Raw genomic sequence first — 23,546 nt, forward strand, 5'->3', positions numbered from 1 at the left:
CCCAGCCTTTCCTCACAGGGGAGATGCTCCCGGCCCTTTACCATCTTTGTGGCCCTCCACTGGACTCTTCCCAGGAGATCCCTGTCTTTTTTGTACTGGGGGGCCCAGAACTGGATGCAGTACTCCAGAGGAGACCTGACCAGGGCAGAGTAGAGGGGGAGGATCACCTCCCTTGACCTGCTGGCCACGCTCCTTTTTAATGCACCCCAGGATCCCATTGGCCTTCTTGGCCACCAGGGCACACTGTTTGATATAGTTTGATTTTTGGGTGATTCTGTGTGGAGTCAGGAGTTGGGATATTCTATGATGTATATTCATATGTGTATGCGTTTCACTTGAAGTTTCTGTTTTACTAAAGCTACTCATGCAGTCTGGACTGAAAGAATAAGACAATTCTGAGTTCTTAGACACTGTTTTGCTGTAATCATGATGACCCAACTCAATTTCAGCCCTTCCTTGCCTGGATCAGCATGGACCTGGATCAGCCCATGCCGTTCTTTTATGTGGGACAAAAGTGAGAACATTACAACAAATATTGTTGCTACCTCCTAAAGCGCTGCTGCATGAGGTGTCATTCTAAGAGGGGACTTTGGAATAAGTGTGACAAGTTAGAACAGTGAAAAGCACGTGGGTGAGATGTTTTTGCCAGTGAAAGAGGATGGAGGTGTAGAACTGGGGAAAACTCCACTGCCCAAACCTGAAATTCACTCACTCCTAAGGTTAAAACACAGATTGCTTAGGAATTGTAGCATTTGATATCATTTTGAGAGGGCTTTTTCTTCCTGGAGATCAGATAGTTTTAAAGTGCCAATTTGTTTTCTGAAATGAGGGATTATGCTTTTTCTTTCCCTGTTTTCCCCTCGTTGATCTCTTTGGCCTGAAATTGTGAGGTTTGTAAAATCTCAGATGATTTCATTTGATTTTGACCAGATTGTAGGTTAAAAGTTAAAAGCGGGACCAGAAAAAGTTTGCTTTTTTTTTTTTTCTTTCTGGCAAACTGCTTTATATTTTTCATGCTTAATTTATTAAAATATGATTTTAGTTTAATATAGTGTAGCTATATTTGCTTCAGAATTACATTCATCTTATATGACTCATCTTGTGGGGGCACAAGGTAGATTATAAAGCATGTTCAAACTAATTGTCTTCAGATACTCATAAGCTTTTTGAAGGAAGGGGAGAATTTGTGAATGTACATTTCCGCAACTTTCACCCTGAGTGATTCTTCTGTTGATACGTTCCTTTTGGTAAAGCAAAACGTAGTTAAAAGCATATAATATCCAAAAGAACAAAGAAATATCAAATTCCCATTTTTTACCCTTTGCTAATATCCAGGTGTCTTTGCTGTTATTAGTTAATAGTTAAGTGCAGCTCAGTGTTTTTTGAAGAGCAAACACACACCAGAGTATCAAACTGTTTTGGTTTAAGGACATGCAAAGGCAGTGAAATAAAGGGAAGACATTTTTCTTATTACTGGTACTTCTCTAAGAAAGGTTGTTGTTTTTATCGAGTGGAAAAATGTCACATTTATCAAGTATTCCCTATAGCGTTGATCCAGTCTATTGCATATTTGGAGATTCAGTGCAGTTCAGCCACAACAAATTGTAAAGCTTTGTATAAAGCTATCCAGTCCCTGAAGATTCTCATTTGGCACTTTTGCCTTGAGAAGTCCGTGGAGGCAATAGGCTTGCAGAAGTTTAAGGTGTTTACAACCTAAGGTGTATGTCAACTACTGCAGCGTTTTCTAGAATACTGCTTATTCTTTTTGGCTAACTTTCCCGTACCTGACTTTGTCAGAGCAGTCTCCTGACTGCACTAACAGATGATTGAGAAAGAAGGTCTTTCTCTGCTTCTGTTCTTGTTTTTTTTTTTTTTTTTTTTTTTTAATCTCTTTCATGCTTTTTGTTTTTTTTTTTTTTTTGGTTAAACTCTTTGTTCTGCTAGCATAACAAATATCCCTAATCCCCAACTTAGGTTGTTTTAGACTATGTCAGCCTACTTGCCTTGATTTACTGTAAAAAGGCTGGATGGTCACTGCAGTAGCTATATATATAAGTGTTTGAGTTTGAGAAATTTCAGAAAGAAAATCATTCACATTGCTCTAGGGCTCAGGATGTGAGCAGTTAAGCTTCCTTTTTGTCTTCAGGAGGAATATCATGCCCATAGCTTTTCTAAGAACTAGATTCACTGCCCACTGAACTCCATAACTTGAACTGAAATCTTGCTGCTTACAGAAGACAATGTTTTGCACTTTGCTTCCAAAGAATAATGTACTGTATCTTAACAATTTTTAATCACCTTTGAAAAAGTATTAGGGAGGTGTTTACAACCCAGGTATTCAACTCTGCAGATAAGAGTGCACTTTTTTGGATATGCCACAATGAACATATATGTAATGTACACCTGGCGTACTAACATAAACCCCAAGCTTACACCTTGAATAAAACTAGGGAGGGTGTGACATGATTTAATAGTACCTCAGCATGCATCAGTGTATTTTGTATTTTGTATCTTTGGAGAATTTGCATGATGGTTGTAAGTGCCTATGCAAGCTGAGGCTGCTAAGTCTTCATTGCTAGTCTTATGTTAACAAGATTATGCTAAAAGAAAGTCGACTGATACTTCTATCTCACTGTCATTCTGCCATGCAGACAAGCTTTTTTTCTCTACTGGACTGAATATGATGGATTTGTTTCTTTCTTTCTTTCTTTCTTTTTTTTTTTTTTTCTTTAAAGCACAAAAAGAGTCCCTGAATCAGAGAAAAGCCTTCCAGCCTGATGTTTAGGTCATAGTTCTCTGGTGTCTGTAATTATTTATAACATGTGGAATGGTTTCAACAGCAGAGGGTGGGAGCTTTAAAAAAATAATCAAGCAGGCTTACTCCAAAATACCTCTTACAGGTTTGAATTCTCTCAGATAAAGGTGGGAACAAAGCCTGTGTCTCACAAATTTGAGGTAATTGCAATGATTACTGGACTGGGTATTTATTGTAAGGTGATATCACATCATTCTTGGTAAATCTGTCCTTCAGAATCATTAGTTATGGAAAATTATTTCATTGAATTTCTAGATTTTTTTTTATAACCTACACAGTCTTTTTCCTGCAAATGCTGTATTTATTAGGGAATGTGCAACTCTAGTTTCAGTATAAGAACTTGATTTCCTAGGGACCAACACTCTGTGGGTACTAACTGTTTTTTGTATACATTGTTGGCTGTTTAAGAAAACATAATTTTTACAGGAAGCATGCTACTTTCAAATATTTGTCTGATAATTTCATAAATCACTTTATATGTAATTAAAATGCTTTCCATTTGATGGAAGCCCACAGAAGTATAAACTCATTTTAATTGCCTTTGAAGCTTTGCCACTATGTTAAAAATAAAGTGTCCTGTTTGAATGAAAATCATAGTCTTTTCAATGATACTATCAACTGTGGGTATAAACTGGCTTTTCTCAATGCCTTTACCAATTACAATAAAAAAGCCAATAGTATTTAAAGTCTGGTTTTATATAAACTCTGATTAGAGAAAGTCAGAGGAAATTTGCATAACAAAATCCTTCAGTACATTATTATTACTACTACTACTACTACTACTACTACTACTACTACATCAATTAATACTCAGTTTCACTCTCCTCTAGGTGGAGTCAGCCTTTTTCCTTTTGGGCAAATTTTGTATGTTTTGTACTTTCCTTTTTGCGTGTGTGCTAAGACTGAATGATTAAAGGAAAGTGGGCTTTCATCTCCGTAATTAACACTTGCACGAAGCATAAAATGTGAAAATTAGAAGTGAGGGTGCAGTAGAGGGGGAAGCTGAACCTGTCTGATCTTTTCTGATTTCAAACCGTTTGACAGACCAACGCTTTGAGATTCCAGCTCTTTTCAATGAAATGCCAGCCAGGAACTCCAGGTGGGAGGGATGCAACCATTCATTCCTCTGAGACAGCTCAGCATTGTGTGGCAAGGGGAGAGAATGGCCTCTTTCCTTCAGGCTCCCACTTCTCAGGGTCTTGTGAACTGTACTTTGTAGATGTATTCTGCCAGGGTCACAGGGAAGCAGACATTGGCTGGTAGGTCTCAAACAAAGGCTTACAAGCACTCCAGAAGTCTCTCTTAAGTATAAGAAACCAATGTTTACTCCCCATCTCTGCCTCCTTGCTTCTGATTACACCAAAGAAAAGAAGCAAATGACTGGACTGAAACAAAATGGAGGAAAAGAAAGCTTTGCTTACCGTAAGTGCATTTCACTGTTTGTGTTTACTTCCAGGAACATTAAATGAAACAACACTGAATTAGAAACCAGATTTGCTTTTGACCAGGAAATATAACCATTTTGTAATACTTAGATTATAAATAAGATTGGATAGCAAGGTAGTGATGCCTAAGACTTAAAAAAGGATTCTTAACTATATATGGTCTTCCTTGGTGCAACACAGGCTTAGAAGTGCGGTGCTGCCAAAAAAAAGAGTTCTGTTTGCAGGCTCCAGATTTCCCAGTGCAAACTAGGGGAAGAAGCGGCCTGAACAACACAGCATTTATATCTCTTAATTCTCTCTCTTTATTTCACAATTAGACTGAGGTGTTGGACAGTTTCCCTTAGCCTAGTTGGAGACAGCTGAGGGCAGTGCTGGCCAGCTCTTGGCATTCTGCAACAGAGGCACTACAAGAGCAGGTGCTGCTGACCTGCACCGGGGCTTAGGCTGGATCCAGCCTCCTCTGGGTGAAGTACTGCAGGCAGAGGCCTTTGTTAGTGCCACACCTCTGGGGGCCTGTGAAATCCCCTGAAAATCCCCAAGTCATCTTTATGTTTGGCACTCATAGCTCAGCTGCCTTGCTGTGGAAAGCTGAGCAGAGAGCGTTGGCCATGCAAAGGAACAGAGTGCGACTGGCAATAATTCATAGGCACTTTTAGGACTGCACAGCATTTTCTGAGGATTGCACACTGTTCCTCAGGCTCCCATTTCAAGCACACTGTCACACTTCACAGCTGATCACTGGCCAAAGATGACTGTCGTTTTACTTGTGATCTCTTGATTATGGTATGTCTGTAAGGTAATGCATAGAAAATACTTAACTGGCATGCTGTATGTTGATTGCAGATTACCAAAATTAATCAGGCTTATCCTACAATGGCAATATATTAATAAAAATTATAAGTAGCTTTGATGAGTGTAGATTAAGGCTTTTTTTTCCCCTAACATCGCTGAGTGCACTACTTTCAATCTCCATTGTTACACGTAGGATTAAAGTAGTGTTTTAGAAAAAATTGTCACATTAGAAAGCAAACAATTGTAATAATTAAAAACAAATCCATTTTCATTTCTTTCTTTCTTTTTTTTTTTTGAAATGCACTTTAATACCTTTGATTAAGATATATGTTCTCATTTCTAATTGGTGTGAAAGAAGTAGAATAGATTTGTGGGGGCTAAGATAAGTCTCTTGATGGGAAGAACAGGGAACAGATGACAGTAATGATGTACGTGGGTAATAAGTGAATATGAATCTCCCACACATCTAGGAGAACAAAGAAACAAACAAACAATTCAAGCAATATCATAAACAAAAGCATACATTTTAAAGCAGAGACTTGGAACTATTTTTTTAACCACCATTTAAATTTACTTTTAATGTAATTAGTATCAGACAGAATTTAATGTTGATGTGTAAGTGTGCATGAATTCATCCAGATACATGTGAAGGCATATAAAATATATTTAGTACTTGAGCACAGCTAGCAGAACGATGTCATCATGCAAAGAGATGTTCACACTGTATAATTACCTTATGACAAACACATACATTGGGATTATAAAGAATCTTCAATCAAAGAGCTGTGCCATTCTGCATACGGTATAATTTTAAGAAGAAATGTTCCAGCTGTTGCCAGTACTGCTGTCAAGTTTGTATCTAATCACACTCCTGGTAGCAAAAAGCCTGATTTAATACTGCTTCTGTGGTCTGAATTTTTAAGAGTCAGGGTTCTAATCCCCAGTGTTTTTGCTGGTCTGTGCAAGACCAGCTCTTTAAAAGTAAGAAAAACCTAAAAATTTGAGATTGCCTCAGTGATGTTTCCAAAAACACTTTACCATTATCTGCCTTTTACACTGCCTGAATAACTTTTAAAGATGTCTAGTAGTGATCGTAGCTCAGGAGTAGAGCAGAATGGCCTAAAATAATGAAAAAATGGGAAGTGGCAGTAATTCCTGTGGAATAAATATATATTTTATCCTATAAAAACTGAGATTCTGGAACTCTCAGTTGAGCAGGAGTGACAGAGACTGACCCAACATTCTCCAAGTGCTTGACAGGTCAAGGTTTGTCTTGCTGTTCCTACTGTGAAGGAAAAGGTTGTCAGGGCTAAGGCTGTCCAGCTGCTTCGGTGCTGACAAGATAGGAGAGTCTTAACCTGCTTTGTTCATAAGTCTTGTTCTCCATCACCTAAATCCTTCTATGAGTAGCCACTATGAAGTGTATTAGAAAAAGAAATATAGATAGCTACCCACCTGTGTCAAAACTGGTATAAATCAACATCTGTGTGTGTCTGTGTACATACAAAGTTGTGTATATATCCAAGTCAGTATTGTTATTTTTTGCTAAAAAGAAGTCAGAAATATCAAACATGCTCTTTCCTACTTTCTGACAACCAACAAAGATAAAAAGAATGACATGTACCATTGGGACTGATTCTTAACTTGCTTTTGCCTTTAAGATTTAGCTAATCCCAATTAGTGTTCCATGTTTAATATACATGAACCTATATTCAGAGGGTGCCAATCTCTTCATTTTAAGATCTTTTAGAGTAGCATAGTAAACATGATATGATATGACTTTCAAGATGTCCCCCAGTAGAGCTGGGAATATAAAACTACCATTTCAGTCTTTTGTAAGATTAAAAATGAAATACCTGTGAAAACAATGTGAAAATGGAAACAAACAAACAAACAAAACCAACAACCCCCCCAAAAATGAAAAGGCCAAATGTACGAAGGCTTAATATACTTATGCGCTACAAATATGCAAAAAAAATGTCCATTAATATGATTCTTGAGAAATTACCTGTCATGGTTTTATGATTTTTGGTTATTGGTATTCCACATCATAACATCACGTAGTGCACGGGGAGTTAAAGAGTTAATGCTCCAGTTCCATGGATCATGGATAGTTCTGGCTACCTGGCTCTCAGAAGAGAAGAACAACTACATTTCCCAGGGGACTTTGCTGCCCTGTTACCATTTTCCGGTCAGAGGGAAAGATAAAACTGTTCGCATATCACAAGATGTTCTCTCTTCTCTGCCCATCTCTTGTCCTGGAAGCATCTCGCTCCCCAGTCATCTCACCGTCGGTATTAGAGTAAGGCCTACTTTAATTTTGGACACTGTCTCTCATTTTATTGGATTTATTAGCTTAAATTGTAATTATATTGTATTATAGTGTGTTATTTTGCATTCCGGTATCTTATTAGTAAATTAGTTTGTTTCTCCTCAGATCATTGCCTTGCCACTGTTTCGTTTTTAGGCCCATCTCCCTACCCTTTTTCCCTTTTCCCTTTTCCCTTTCCTGGGGTGTGTGTCTGTGGGTCCCCGCCCCATTCGTCATGGAACTGGGACAAACCTGCTTGTGAACCATTGACATTACCTTTTCAACTCATATTTATGACAGAAAAATATGTTTTGCTTGGCCCACCTAAACACAAAAGTAAGGTTTGGGGGTGGGTTTGAAAAAAGCAAAAAAGAAGTTCTTCCACCCTCCACCATTACCATCCTGCTGGATAAAAGACATTTTGTGGAGAGCACCAAAATACTTCAAAGAGAACTAGGGGTTCATTTGTAACGTTCAGAACGAACCTGGCAATAAGATTCCCTGTGAAGAACAGACAGGCTATTAAACAGGCTTACAGTTCTGTGTTGCCAGATTCGTGTGACTGTGTCCTGAAAGCAAATCCCCAGGGTTTAGAGGAAATCCCTAAAGAAGGGCTGTGAGGATACCTTTCCTATCTTGCTGTCCTGGCTTCATGTTACTTTGTCATAACCAAAACCTGAAAAATGCTGACCTGGCAACTAATATTTTAAAACAAGGTTTGCATGCTAAAGTTCATTTAAGTGTGATCTAGTAGGATCTGCTGTCAGGAATTCATCTCAGGTTCCAGGACTCTGAGGGCAAACAGCAAGTATCCTCTCCCAGAGTAGTGCTGCTGCAATTTTGACAAGCATATACTGAAAAGAAGGCAAGGAATATGGGTAAACTGCACTCCCTGACAAATTCTGCTGAAAAAGACACAAGAAGTGCAGTTCATCTTATGGGACTTCTTCAAGTTAAATTGAGGCTAAGGCTTTCATTACCACCTCTAACCACCTATAATTTTGCTCTTTCTGTTCTCAGTGAAGAGAGATAGACATCTCTGAAAAGCAATTCTTTTAAAAGAGGTAGGTAAATCAATCTCTCTCTCTACCCACCCCAAGTAACATCATACCTTTCCTGAATGAAAGGACAAATTCACGATGGCTTCAGTTAAGTCAAGACTCCCTAGTTTCTTTATGGAATTTGGAGTCCTTACTTCAGTTAGTGAGCTCATAGGAGAGCACCAAGGCATTCTATTTAGGAAGTTCTTTTCAAATTCAAATTTTTCTTGAAGAAATTAAAATTTGATGAATGTAATGACTGTGTTTTAGCTCTATTACCAAAAACCACACCCTAAATTTTTAATCTCCTGGAATTTTTGACTTTATCTTTCCTATGGTAAATTCTATAATTCTATTTATCAACTTCTTGTTATTGAGATTTACATTGGTAGAACAACAATATTTATTAATTCACAAGTTAAAAATTACCTGTCTCATGTTGTGCACATCTATGCACAGAGTCAATATTCTGCATTACCAACATAAAAGATGTGACTGTCACATATAATTTGACATCCCAATTAATGAATATGCTGAACCTCACTACCACAGAGCCTTTACTGTGGATATTGATGAAGGTAGAAGGAAAATGGACTATTAAAATTTGATACCCTTCAGATTTCAGGTTGCTGAAATCCAAAGGGCACCAGAATTTTCTAAATGTAACTACTTTTTAAATGCTCCTCTTACTTTCTCTTTGTTACATACCTTCTGGTCATTCAAGTGAACAACAGCTATTTTCAAAATTAATTTAAATATTTTAATATCACCTGAGTTAACCAGTACTCTGTTAGTGAGCGTTTTCACTTTAGGAGTGAAGATGTGTTTTGATTTCTGATTATTTAGACATGGTTTCATACTGTCACCCAGATTAAAAAAAAAAAAAAACAGCAAAAAACAAGGGTTTTTTTTTTCTTCATGTTTTTGTGTTTTATTTCCACCTGCAATCATCACCAAGAGCATTCCCCACTGCCTCCAATAGCCAGTACTTCACATGTCAAAAATCTTAACAAGTCCCCAGCCTTCACCCTTAAGCTCTTTCCACTGCTCACCTGAGCCTGCTGCAGATGTTTACTCTGCACAAATCCCTATATATAGGGGAATGCATGTATGCAGTATGTGAATGTTTTATATATATCTATCTGTATAAATACCTGTAAAACAGAGTGGGCCAGCTTTCATGTCTGTAAAAGCTGTTTTTTCTCTAGCAGCCTTTGCCTCCCTCTTTTACTGTTTTTCTTTCCTGTAAGTATTCTTGGTGATCTAATATTTGGCGATCTAATGCTGGATTCGATTTTTGTTCATGATTTAGTGAAGCCAAAAAAGGAAGGAAATGAGAGGCTTAACATTTTTCTGAGGATCACTGTGCAACTTTGTAAATTCATATGGTAGTTTCTTTTCTCAGTAAAGGTCTGTTTTACTTCAGTAACATAGAAACCTTCTCAGTGCTGTCTTTTGCCTCATGGTTTGAGTGAGAAAGCAATGTGATGTTCATTTGCATTATCAAATTATTTTTATTGGTAGGAGTACATTTCTATGGAACTCTCATTCAGGCTTGAGGTTTTTTTCTGAGATTTTAAAGCTCTTTTCTCCAAAATGTTTGTGTACTCTATGTGATGGTACAACTACAATGACTGTACTCCAGTTCCTGCAAGGATAAGTACGTGGTCCGTATTTACTTCTCTTTTGTGTCCTTTGGTACCATAATCTTTTACTAATTATACTGGTTTGAACATTATTATGTTTGTATTTTCTTGAATTGAACAAAACCAGAAAGTTTCTGGGTTTTTTTATTCTGAATTTTAGAAACATTAAGTGTGAAGGTAGTTTAGAAGGACAGCTGACCTAATAGCCAGAAGATATTAAGAAAAAATAGCAAGTGTCAGACTGAAGAATGTAACACCATACATCATCATATACAAACTCTGTGACAGACTTCTTTATGTATAATGTAGAGTCAGATCTTTGGAAATCAGAGGTATCTCCTACAGATTTTAGCCTAGGAACCTCTTCTTTTGGTAGTTTGTATCAACTGACTTCAAAGCCTTATGGAAATATGCAGTCAGCAAGTCTTTAATATGCCTCTAACGCTAGTACCCACTTCTCCTGAGTGATATCTCCTGTGAAAAATAATGAAACCGTCCTCAAACTGTATTTGTTTTTTTAACTTTTTCTTTTTGGAAAACATCTCCCTAAATCATCTTCATCAGAATCATATATCCTACAAGCAGTTCAGCTGTGCATGTGTCCTCCAGCACTTTTATTTCTGGGATTATTGGTTTACATAGGGAGCCATTATGCATCCATATTGTCAGAATTTAATTGTAGGCAACATTTATGAAAGTTAAGATAAGCCACATCTATCCTCCATTAAGAGGATATGCAAGGCCTTGATGTTCCCCAGTAGAAAAATGTGAGTGAGTGGAGATTTTAAACTTCTGGTACTAGAAACACCAAATGTGCTGATATGGGAAGCTATCATTTTCTAAATTAACCAGGCCAATCACTGATGACAGGGAAAAGCAGAATACTTTTTGTAGACAGAAGAAAGAGGAATTTACCTTTCTAGTTTTACTATTTGAAAAAAAAAAAATTAGGGAGAGGTATATGTTCAGGCTTCTTCTTTGGAATTCAACAGGACTTCTCTTTTTGTTCATTTTGCCAGCACCATTTGAGGCTGTAAATGTGATATATTGGAGTTGATCTGGAATACAATATACAATCTATTCAGAAGTGTGTTTATCCAGTCCAGGTAATTATTTTCTTAAACATTTCTGACATAATGTTTCTGAAATGAAGATAAAAGCAAATGACAAACAGATACGTAGAAATCACCTATCGTAAAAATCCAATCTGTATTTCTAAATCTCAAGGGTTTCAACTGTTCAGTCCTAATACAATAACACTAAAATGTAATAGAAATGAGCAGCAAGTAATAGGAAACAGGAAATGAGAAAAATACGTAGAAATGATTTGCATTGTTTTGGATCAGGTTGCAGTTCAGACTGCTTGATTATAGATTACTTATGCATCTGTCTACATGATGTAAGTTATCAAGTGGAGGCAGCAAATTTGCTAGTGAGTTTTGTTGATGAGCATGTAGAAAAGCTATTCCATGTTGAAGATATAACAATATCATTTGCTTAAGATTTAAAAGCACATACATTTTTGGATGAATACCCCACTGAGATGCAGATGTGCCATTGTTAAGAAGTTTAGTGATTTGTAGCTAAAAAAATGTACCGGCTATAATCCCAAGGGTAAATTACTTCCAGGAGTGATAAGTAAGATGTTTGAAAAATAAACGTGTTTTGAGAACAGTGCAGATAAATTGGTGAGAAGGTTCGGCATTACAAATTAGGAATTACAGGAAAGAGTTCCAAACAGGTAGTGAAATAATCCCCATAATCTATTAAAGTTTTGTTTTTATTCCAGACAACATAATGGAAAGTTGTCCATTCAAAACTCACAAAAATGTCCATATGTACGTAGGGAGCATCTTTATTTTGGGTTGTGCTCTGAAGAACTGAATCTTTCTTGTCCGAAGGCATTCATTTAAATGCCTGCTTTCCCTATTTTTATACAGAGGTATGAGGTAAGGGGAGAGCATAGGACTAGACTCAAATCTGTCTTGAGGAAAGTCAACTCCAGAAATTTATTTTTTTCAAAAAGTCACAACTGTGTAAGTTGAAAAACTCCTCAAGTGTTTCCTTCCACTTGTGCCCAGCAGCCACCAAATCCTCTGGTTTTTGTTAGTCATATGTAAGAATTGCTTCCTTTGACAGTGATTCAAATAATAGATGTCATATGTTAGTAAAAATATTAGAAATTTGGAAGTGTAAAAATTTTATGATTGAAAGTAGGACTTTTTTTTTTTTTTCCCCAAAAGAGGTTATAATAAATCAGAGGATATCCGTCACTCCGTGTTTGCAGTTTTACTGTACGTACAGAAGCAGGTGAAAGCAGCTAAACCCTAATTGTAATAACAGGGAGGAGAAGGTTTAACAGGCAGGGCTCCAGAAGACTGCAGCTGGCTTCAGGTACTGGGTGTAATTATGCTTTGGCAAAGCAGTGACTGAGAGATATGTGGCAGCTGCATAACTGTGAATCCAACATTGCCGTTTAGGTACAAAGGGTTCCAAAACCCCCTAGATTGCTTTAGTATATGGAAAAATAAAACAGAGGTGGATGACACACAGTGTTACATTTGAGGACATGATATTTCCTAACAGACTGTGTATGTTGATCCCTATGTAAATATTTAAATGATGTATTGCAGAAATTAAACATTTCACATGCATTTTCATTAATACATTTTAAAACTTGTTTTTATGTTGTGAGATCTGCTTACTTTGAAGCCGGTTGAACAATAACTGGTAGTTTTCTACAGTTTGTAAAGAAAAATACTGTTTTCTGAGGGGTTTAAAATGCTTATTGTGGGGGTAATTTCAATAATAAGTAAATAAATAAGAAATAATTGCTTTGTTAACTGCCTGCTGCTGTATGAAGAATTTGGAAAGTTGTCCAATAGCATGTAAGTCAATGGCATGGAAATGTACTTTAGTCTATACTCTGATCTGCAGTATTTTGCATATGGTAATTATGTGGGGAATTCAGTGTTCTACTGAAATGTTTTACCTGGTAATTCAGATTTTTTTTTTCCTTTTCTCGTGACCTAAGGAGTTATAAAACAATATTAATTTACTGTAAAATAATACGACAGTTTGGTGTTAATTGGCATCCCCTCTTATTATTTGCCAGTATTGTCACTAACGAAGTAACCATGTAAGAACAAGGCCTTATCTAATAGATCTTTATCTCATCACCCACAGCAGCCTCCTACACAGGTTCCCGAGTCGTCACTAATAATTAAAACAACTAATAAATATTAAAGTAACAAAACAAAAGCAGTACTGGGAGAGATTTTACTGCAGTTTGGGGAATTGGTTGTTCAGACCCTTAGGCAACCAAAATTCTTTAGTTGTCTCAGTGAAACAAAGAGCGTTTTCTTGGTTCCCAGTCTATAAAATACAGACTGTGATAACAGTCTCCTAATCCACCTGGGAATGTATGTATTAACTTTTGTCAACCAGGAATGCAAGCCACTATTCACTTTTTATTAAGCTGGCAGTGAAATAATTTTACAAGCATTTATTACTCTACTAAAGCAGAAGTCTGTCATGTATGTATGATGAGTATAGAGAAAAAAAAAAAGTACTTGAATGCTGTTGAAATCTACATCTGGCAATCTTTAAAGCTGTTCTAGCAGAAGGGCTGCCATGTGCCACGGGGACCGCCTGGTGTACTGACTGCAGACAGCAACCCCCTGTGTACCTTTCCCTGGATGGAGGAGAGGAAACCCAGGGTTTCCCAGTCCTCCCTGTGGCACCTTCCAAACCAACTGTTTGTGTCTTTTTCTAGGAAGAGCAACCATTCTCTGCCCTGACACCCTGCTAACAGCTGCCCTCTATCTCTGTTATATCTTTTTGGCTGTCTCATTTTCATTCTTTTGTGGAGTGTGGGAGAGTCACATGGGCTGCATTAGCAATTAGTTTAGAGAAAGAGGTGTTAGTTAGTTAAAAAAAAATGCTTGATTGAAAAAAAGAGTTCTTCACTTTCAGAAGGCTTCATGTTAGTAAATCTTCATACCCTGAGATCAGTAATGAGGCACATATTGCTACCACTCCAATAATAATCCTGCTGCTCAAAAACAGCAGTGCCAAAATTCTCACTCTTCACTTCCTCCTTTAAAAAAGCAAATAAAAACTTGGCAATGTTTTTAAAAAATAAGCATAAAGAATATTAAGTTAAAGGAAAAAATTCTGAAAAGACGTAATGTCCCTTTGGAGTGCTAATGTGGTTTGCATTCAAAGAGGAAGTCATTTTTGATTAACCAGGAGGTAATGTTTCCCCACAAGGGTGGGTCATAATGATGAATAAATAATGTAATCAAATATTAAATTAACTTTATTTTAAAACCTTATTTGCATGTTACTATGAAAAAAGCTTATTGATATAACATTTTGTTTACTATTATTATTCTTAGGTGATTTTATGATAAATGAAGAGAAAACCAACAACAGCACCCAGTCTTTCAACATAAATGCATATGTATCGATTATTTTTTTCTCTAACAAAACCATGACCTTTTGTGGCTCAGAATTTCTTCAGGAATAACTTTTCTTACCATTATCAAATACTTCTGAGAGGGTAGGGTTGGAGAAAACTTCTGTTATCCACTTCTGTACACAAATTCTCTTTAGAATTTTGCATCCCGTCAAAGGGAAGCAATGAAGTCCTGATACTGGCACAGCTCTGCTGGAAGAGAGGGCACGCAATGTCAAGGGAGAGGAGCGACCAAAGATGTGAGCTGCACTTATCTTGCCTAGCCCAGCATTCTTGGGGGTTTGGATGAATTACAGCAAACTGTAGACAAGGCCAAGGAAGAGTCAAAGAATCAGAAAGGTATAAATGGCCCTGCTCTCTGTTGCACTTCTGCAGACACCATTTAGCCTTGAGGTTGTCCATTCATCTGGATTCAGTGTAGTTTGCTAATACAGTTGGTCACATTCTTGCCTTATCTCCTGTAAAAGTTGTATGTTCTGTAACAATTTTGCAGCTGGGAGAGAAAAGGGTCCTTGTCTTTTCTGTTCTGCTTCTCGGTGTAGAGCATTATAATATCATGGCAATTCTTCTGAAGTTTGATGTGAATGCTTGCAGTATGTTTTAAAATTGCTTAACTTCATTGAGTGTCTCCTTAAGACTATATTTCTTGGTCCTGTGTAATTCCAGGAAGGATTCATTGATAAAACTTGAGAACATTTAAAATGAAGCTTCCTCCTTCCTCCAAAGGAGCTCATTGTTTCTTATTAACGTGAATTGATTTGATTGAAATGTTTCTCTAGCTCACTGGCAGGTCACTTGTGTAGTAAATTAAAGGCTGGGGTTGCAGGCCCAACAATAATTGAATTTATTTACTAGCTTGTGTTTCTGTTTATGAAGGTGAGCGATGGTTTCCATTACAGTGTGTTTGTGTGGCAATATAGCACACCTGCTTTTCAGAAGACAGTATCATAAAGTACTCACTTGTATTGTCTGGTCTTGCATTGCAGAGGTCATTGTATCCTGTACTACATAAATACAAACAAAAAAGAGCAGGTAGTAACTTTTGTTTAAAAAAAGCAATTAAAACTAGTAGTCATAAAAACATACTGTTAAACAGGATATCACTTGAATATTTGTGGAAATGCTAAACAATTTAAAATGGTTGATATATCTGAAAATATACATGGATAGATATAGTGAATACATTTCATTGCTTATAGTTATTGAAAGCCCTTATACTCACAGAAGGCCACATCTAAATTGTACTGTAGCTATCAGTGAAATCTCTGATATTATACTGAGCAGTATGACATGGGAAGAAGTTGTATTGACATTTTAAAATAGGCAGCTTATATAACTTACGCAAGAAATAAAATGCTAAGGAAGTTGAGTAAATTTGTGGAATGGTACTTTATGGTAACATTTGATGTGATTTATTTGAAATTGTCACTGCGGTGATAGTGATATCCGCAAGATAACAGGACTGACATGGTTTTGAAAGTATTGATGAAACTTTCAGTGTTAATCCTTTGCTCTCATGAGGTGAATCTGTGTAGATGTGGAAAAGGTACTTGTATGCTAGAGGATGTCTACAGTGCCCTTATTTCAAACCTGAAGATTTTGACCTTGCTAGCAGAAGATAAACACACACCCTGTTTTTCATGCCAAAGTTATAGGCAACAACATTGTGAGGTGGACATCTTGTCTTTGCATGTTCTGTGAGCTAGTACTTAATTCTGTAGAATGCTACATGCTTAATGAACCTATGCTCAGGTTCTAATACATAGATGAGCTACAGGTATAGAACTCCTTTCATGTAAGGATACCAGTTTAGGATGCTGAAAAAAGGATACAAAAAGGAAGCATCTGAAAGTAAAAGTCCAACCTATGAATCTGAGAGTCCATCAGGTAACTCCATCTGTGGGTGAAACACGGCTAGTCATTAAAGACTATTTTGCTTCTGCATAGAGCAGAGAGCAGAGTGTGGGAATTAGGGGAAAGTGGGGGAAAAACACTGAGAAAACTCAACCTAAATCCTAAAGATGTACTGAGAAGCAGAAGTTAGGAGTACTCCTGTGATTTTAAGATTTTCATACTATGAGAGAACTTCCTTGAGTAACTTTGGGATCTAAAGCATGCTGTATCCTCAAACAGGTAGTTTGCAGTATGTGGTCCGTGTACCCCCCCCCCCCCCCCCCCAATGATAACAGCTGCATCTAATTAATGTCCTTATGACAGGCATATCACCATGGAAACAAGGATAGTGGCAGACTACTTGATTTATAGAAATAATAGCTTTAATAAAACATTTCTTGCTCTTTCTAGTTCTGATTTAATTAGAAAGAAAAGTGATCTATACAATGTTGATGCTATCTCCAGCAGTTATTGTAGCTGTATATTAACGCAACCACTGGCTTTTTTTCATCTTACACTGTCTCCGTTTTGAGCACTAGGTGGATACTGCCTGCCTTGAAGGGTGATCAAAACATTATACTATGGTCTTTGATTATGTTACATGGCAATATAAGGGCATCTTCTCCATAAGCATGACTATGATAGTGTTAAAAGGAATATGAGAGAGAGAGAGAGTACTTAACTTCATGGCTGAACATAATTTTCACTCTGCCTTTGAAACAATTGTGGCCACAAGGTGATTTTTTCAGCTAGCTTACTCACTTTTTATGGAATTTGTTGTTGCTTTTTTTATATATATAGTTAAGGCCATATTGGAAATAGGGCATTGAATCCTTTACCCTTCTCTGAAGCAATTTCCCAGAGCTAAAAGTGTTTGAAGATTATGGCCACAAGCATTGCTGTACCTTCCCCTTCTCTCTTACAGTGATACAGAGGGTGACAAGGACAGGAATTTTTGTTGCAATAGTATCTTAAAATAAACAAAAAAAAACCTTGCAGTGCATGTTTATCTATCTGATGGCACTAAAATATGTTGCAGTGATTCATAAGCCAAAGTGCCAAGAGCTTTTTGCAGATGTCAAAAGGGGGAATACAAAATCACCAAGTATGCTTATACAGAAAATATGAAATGATAAATACATGAACACATACACATGAAAATAAAGAATAGTTGCAAATTGTAATATCTAATTTGAAAACGTTTGTCTCAATGTGAGATGCAAAGCCCAATTTTAGAAATGTTTTTAATGAAAGAGATTAAATAAATAAGATCCTAGAATGAAAGTTACTGATACAACTGAGATAAAGAGATTCTGTGTGATACACTGTCCTGTATGTCATCCTAGAAAACCGAAAGATTTAACTTAGTAAATCAGATGATCATTGCCAGACTTCTGTGTCAGTGCGTTTCTGCTTAGAAGGTTAAACACCATTTTAGAAATTATCAAATTTGCCAGCTGCCGTGTTCTTAGGTTCACCAACAACTGCCATTCCATTCTTTCCCCCTCACGCAATATGTTGTGAATGTTTCAGTACAGAAATAGTTGCTAAACTGGTCCTAAATAATGAACACACACTCCCACAAATGTTTCAGAAAAAAAAAAAATCCCTCTCCAATGCCATCTGTGAAGAAGTCTGGAATAAATCTAATGATCAACAGTTGTAAGAAGTGAAAGGAGGAATTAGTGCTATAGGCTTAAGTATGAGGCCATTGCAAGTAATAATAATAATAATAATAAACCTTATTCTTGGTGTTTACACCATCTGAGTAACTGTGGCCTCCTACAATCATGTTTACTATGAAGCCTACATCAATCATCTTCATATCACTTGTATAGAATACAGCCATTTATATGGTGCTTAGTGATTAGCCTAATAAATAGTATGTATATATGTATGTCTCATGAGTTCTTATTTTCTCAAGTATATGCTGTAGATGTATTATTTTCTTTAGTGCAAAGTATAAAGAAGAAGAAAATTAGTATTGGTGATGAGTCAAGCGCTATGACTGCAGTTTTAACTTACTGAGAGTGCACTCTCACTACTCGATTTGATACTTCTGAAATATGTATAACAAACCTGAGGAATCCATGCTGCATAAGTGGCCTTGTATTATAGCTCAACTGAAAAACTGTCAATTTGGTCACATCCCTTCCCTTTTCAATGATATTAATGGAAAGAGTGATAATGATTGTAGCCAGAGTGGATGAGCAGAAATGCTCAGATATGTCTTCTACCTTGGGAAGAGTATTTTTGGCACCCTAAGAAGTCAGAGTAAGTGATAGATAAAGACAAATCTGCTGAAAGACTTTGTGCTTTTGTAGGTATAACTGTCTTGATGGCAAGACCACTATTCTGGTGAATTCAGTTTCACTGGAGTGGATTCCAAGTACAGCTGAAGGAATGCTACTCACCATTGTAAAGACAGTGTGACATCCAAGTGAACAGACCAGTGGTGCCATACTTCAGAACAAGCAATGACCCAATAGGTCATTTCCTGGAGACATAGTTACGTTTGAAACTTAACCTGATTTAGAGCAAGCTTCAATTCAGGGTTAGGATTCCTGTCATCCTAACAAGAGAAATGTACGTGTATTCTTTCTTTCTGGCTGGTATTTTTGCAGGTATGTCCTCGACATTTCATGTGCATTCTGAATTGATGGTTGGGAGGGGAGAAATATTTTAGTTTTGTCATAGGCATACCCAGTATGATTTACACTTTTACATTTGGATTTACTCGATTTTGCTCCTTATTAAAGCACTCTTCCATGTAAGAAACTACACAAGGGTATAAAAATGGAAGAAGAGGGAATCTAAGTGATAATATTTGATGAGAAATGTGCTTTAGTGGAAGGACTTGGGAAAGGTCTCAGGACTAAATGGACTGTCCATGTTTCTATTAAACCTGTAATATATGATTAAAATATGTCTGGAGGTCACTTTCTTGAACTTAAGGTAAGCTTAGCAGCTTAGTATGTTACTTTTCCTGTACTAAGGAGTTAAAGTGCTTTTGTACTGGGACTGGTTATCTGGTCATTGTCATTTCTGGTGGTAATGTCAGAGTCCAATCATTTCTGACAAGGTTCTTCTAGATATTCCATGTGAGGAGGGTATAATGTTTAATACCAAACGTACTTACCTGAAGATACTTGATTTTAGGTGGGATTTTTGATTCAGCAGAAAAGTACAAAATATACTGAAAATGCACATGTAAGTTATCGTGAGCACAATGTGATTGCAATACACAGAATGACCAGTGTAATCTCTAGTGCTGGTCCCTCTGCTCCCTATCACCATTCTGCCTTCCCCATTTGCTGGAAAGGAGCACGTGGGTTGGGGGTGGCTCAGTCTCAAAGCTCTCTTTGAAATCCTGCTAATTATTCAGGTTGTATTCTCTCTGTTGGTCTATCTAACACAGGGAGATATGCATGCCCTCCTGTCTCCTTTGTGTTGAGACAAAGTCAGCTTCTCTGCATCAGCTGTGGTCAGTCCCACCCCCAACAGCTCAACGCACATCACCCTCTCACATCTCCTTTGCTTCTCCTGCTGTTGTAGGGGCTTCCTGGCCAGCCTCAGCTGTACAGGCTGCTCTGTGAAACATTGGCTGCTTCTTAAGCTACTTATTTGAATTTAAATGTCATTCAGCATCTATATATTTAGAAACTTTGTGTCTTTTATATTCAAGTATGTCATAGTGCTTTATTTTCATCACAGTATGACTGAAGTAGTGTGGTTATTCTATCCAGTATTATGTACTCTGGAGAGTTCTTTTATCCAAATACAGGTAGAGATATTCCTACCTGAACACTGGAATATGTTCAAGGATCTCTACACTTGTTCTATCCCATACTGGAACAAAAGATTCCTATTGCAGAAAAGAGCCCCAGTTCAAAAATGTAAAATTTTAATCAAAGCAAAAAACAAGAAGTTAAATCAAACAGACCTGTAAAACAGAAAGCTTTGTTTCAGGTTTGAAGTCTTTCTTGTGTTTTTTTTTTTTTTTTTTTTTTTTTTAATACCCTGAAACTAGAAATGATCTATTCCCATGAAAATTTTGGTTTGAAGATTTTTAAAGAAATAGGATTTTATTTCCACTTTCAGTGTAAAATTACACTTTCAGTACAGCTATTTAACATACCTTCAAGCTGTAAATAAATTTCAAAAGCACTTCCATCTTTCAGGAATCTCATCTCAAATGCCATTACCTCTCAAGTATCTAACTAGGAGAGAAAAATTCTCACTCTTTTTTACGAGATTGAAGCAGAAAAAAATGCTGAGTCCTTGCCACACCTTCCTCAGGAATAACTTTTGTATCGGAAATAGTGTTGCCAGCAGGAGCAGGGAAGTGATCTGTACTCAGCCCTGGTGAGGCCGTACCTCGAGTACTGTGTTCAGTTTTGGACCTCTCACTACAAGGAGGACATCGAGGTACTGGGAGAAGGGCATTGAAGCTGTTGAGGGATCTGGGGCACAAGTCTTATGAGGAGTAGCTGAGGGAACTGAGAATGTTTAGTCTGGAGAAGAGGAGGCTCAGGAGTGACCTTATCAGTCTCTACCTGAAGGATGGTTGTGTTGAGGGGAGAGTCAACCTCTTCTCCCATGTAACTAGTGATAGAACAAGAGGGAATGGCCTCAAATTGCACCAGGGGAGGTTCAGGTTGGACATTAGGAAATATTTCTTCTCTCAGAGGATGGTCAGGTGCTGGAACAAGCTGCCCAGGGAGCTAGTGGAACTCTCTCACAGTGCTAACCTATAGATATGCAGTGATCAACAGTGTAGCGCAGAGGTGTAAGACCTAAACAGAAAGCTAGCTATGTAATGTGCCACACGAGGGTATCTCCAGATGCAACTGGCTTAAATTAATCAGATAAACAACTTAGATACAAGGGAAAATGTTTTAAGAGGAAAATAAAAAAACTATTCAAAATTACTTCTTTGTGATGTTGACAAAGGAAAATGGGCAAAAGACAAGATAATGCAAAACAGAGAATGAAATAGTATTTGTAGGGAAGTTAGCTTGATATGGAAATAAAACCTTCCCATTTCTAAATTCAGAGGTAGTGAGATTTTAGAAGAATGCAGATATGATATGATTGATATATTGACTGTATATCGCAGATTAACCATATGTCATTGGGACCTAGCAATTTACTGATCAAGGTTTTTGAGCTCAGGGTTTATATGTAAAATAGCACAATGTGCGACCTCATTCTGATCACATTTCATTAAATTTTAACATAACATTTAGGAAGTAGCAACATGTCAGAAATAAAAGTGCAAAAATCATTTATTCCCGTGAATAGATGAAATAATAGAAAATAACCTCATGGTCAGTGAACCTCAAATGTGAAAGTAGATGAAAGATGGTAACAATAAGGCCAATGAATATTAAATGAAACAAATTATAGGAAAGAAAAAAATGAAATTAGGAAATTATTTTTTAAAGAGTATCTAATAAGTTCAGTTTAATTGCCAGCTCTTCCTAAGTAGTATTCCAGTCTTTTCAGCTTGCTCACCTCCTAATGCTACTCAGCCTTATCCGTTTTAATCTGTCCTTTAATTCATATTCAACTAGTATAGCCATCATGATGAGATTAACATAAATGTAAATAATATTTAAATTCAAGATGGTATGGAGAATTTTATTAATGATAAATGTAACAATCTGAATATTTATTGCATCAGTGGTTTAGGAAATGAATACCCTCAACTTCTTTTGTAATAAAAATCTCTTCACTCTGTCTTCAGATAAAGTATTGTGAAGTTGGTACACCTGGATATTACAGCAGTGTTTCTTGTAAAGTTTACAAAGGGCAGATGTGCTGTGATTCAACTGGTAAATGTTGACACGAGATTGTAAATTAAGTAAAATAGTCAGTGCAAAACTGAAACCTAGTCTGAAGAATTCACTAAGTTATCCTGACATATTAAAAAAAAAAAAAAAAATGTGTCTACTAAGTCTGCGGTGTAATTGGCACTTAAGAAACATTTGCAGTGTGTTATCTCTTAGTGTATTAGCAGAGACCAAAGAGATACTGGGTCATTATGTAAAAATTGGTAATTAAGAGGAACCAATTTTCCAGTTAATTTACATGTTCATTATATATTGAATATTTAGTTTTCTGTGTCCTTTTTGTGTCTCATAAACTTGACCCAGGGGATCCAGAAGTGTTAAGAGATGTGTAAATTATAAAATAATATGTACATTTAACTGACTCACTGAACCTTTATTGTGGCTAATGATTCTTCCAGCAATTATTTCATAAGGGAAAACATTTCTTTTAAGTAAATAGTGTTCACTACCTTTTAGAGCTTCTGTCACTGGGAAAAAGAAATAGTAATGTACTGAAATGCCTGCATTCTTTGATGAGCTCTCTGAGGGAATCTTGTAGCTTCAAATTAAACTGATAAATAGAAAGCGATATATCCTTCAAAATATGTTAACTGACTTGACTACAAAGAAAAATAAAGACATTCCATACAGTTATGAGAAACTGATGGCAGGCTAAGTTTCAAGAAGAAAAGGATGTTATTATTAAAGTTGAAGTGAAAATTTCCTCTTTCCTCCAACTTAGCAAAGAGAGCTGTCCTATTAGTAAATACTTAGACCATTAATCACTTAGATGTAGCATAAATCAAGATTGAAAGCTGTATGCACTCAAAGATGAGGTGTTGTTTCTATTGATATTCTCTCTGTGTTGCCCATTGGGATTGATAAAGTTCTGGCTGAAGCTGAAGGGAGAATTGCCACTGAATGAAACAACAGATGCCTGCGTATTTAGCAAATGAGCTTCTATATTCTGATTAGATGCTAGTTTGATATTTTAGGGAACATCTTTATCTCTCAACAGATTCAAATATGTGTATCCTTGTATGAATCATTACTATCTGTTCATTTTAATTAGGGTGACGGAAAAGTTTTATTACGTATATACTAATTACTTTATTTACTAGCACAATTCAACCACTTCCAGACCTGGCATTTTGCACAGTCCTATATGTAATGTTGGTGAAAGGTTTCAGTAAGGAATGATTTAGTAAGCTTTGTATGCAAACAGTGTTTTGTCTTTCCATGTACCCTAAATTCTCACAGAGATGAATTTCAAGCATGCTTGCAAAGAGA

General features: G+C 36.7%; 1 long non-coding RNA gene across 4 annotated transcripts in view; it reads left to right on the forward strand.

Annotated features, from left to right (window-relative positions):
• Window positions 1–23,546, forward strand: part of LOC110398963 — a 44,161-nt gene that overhangs the window by 12,404 nt on the left and 8,211 nt on the right. Inside the window, exons 4-5 of one of the 4 annotated variants that reach the window (XR_002438770.1) lie at window positions 8,384–8,427; window positions 11,069–11,155. The exons of 2 other annotated variants lie outside the window; for them this stretch is intronic. This is a non-coding gene — a long non-coding RNA (uncharacterized LOC110398963). The remainder of the gene's footprint in view (window positions 1–8,383; window positions 8,428–11,068; window positions 11,156–23,546) is intronic. One more of the 4 variants, XR_002438771.1, reaches the window with a different exon arrangement.

Source organism: Numida meleagris, chromosome 4 (assembly GCF_002078875.1).
Source record: "Numida meleagris isolate 19003 breed g44 Domestic line chromosome 4, NumMel1.0, whole genome shotgun sequence".
NCBI classification, from domain to species: domain Eukaryota; kingdom Metazoa; phylum Chordata; class Aves; order Galliformes; family Numididae; genus Numida; species Numida meleagris.